A 517-nucleotide genomic window follows, 5' to 3' on the forward strand; every position below is an offset into this window, starting at 1 on the left:
CTTTGGCGACCGGCTTCTCTAATTGCCCGCCTCCAGAGGAGAAAACTGCAGGGCGGGGAGGAAAAAAGAGGAGCGTCGAAAAAACAAACAAAACACAAAGCAGTGGGAATGCATGGGTCCATCCTCCTCTGTTTGTGCGTGTTTGCGCTTAGAATATCCATCCTTACTTAGGTTATATTTTACGTCAAGAGCACTGGTTATTCCAATGATTAAGCCAAAAAAATATGTTTGACAGAGAAAAAACAGGAAATGTATTGCTATATCCTCACTGTTAATATTTTTCACTTCATTTTTGCCAACGTATATGTTTAAGGTCACCAAACAAATCAAAATACTCCACTATGATAATCCAAATAAATACAAAATGTAGTTTAAAAATTGAAATTTAACTTCTAGATGTAGACGTCTTTGGCAGGACGCTAAACATTTTTTCAATTTGCTTTAATTAAACCTTGTATGGATTTCTGCTCCTCTCGTTTTTTTAAGATAGCTCAGACCTTTAGCTTCTAACATTTAC

Source organism: Girardinichthys multiradiatus, chromosome 21 (assembly GCF_021462225.1).
Source record: "Girardinichthys multiradiatus isolate DD_20200921_A chromosome 21, DD_fGirMul_XY1, whole genome shotgun sequence".
NCBI lineage: Eukaryota > Metazoa > Chordata > Actinopteri > Cyprinodontiformes > Goodeidae > Girardinichthys > Girardinichthys multiradiatus.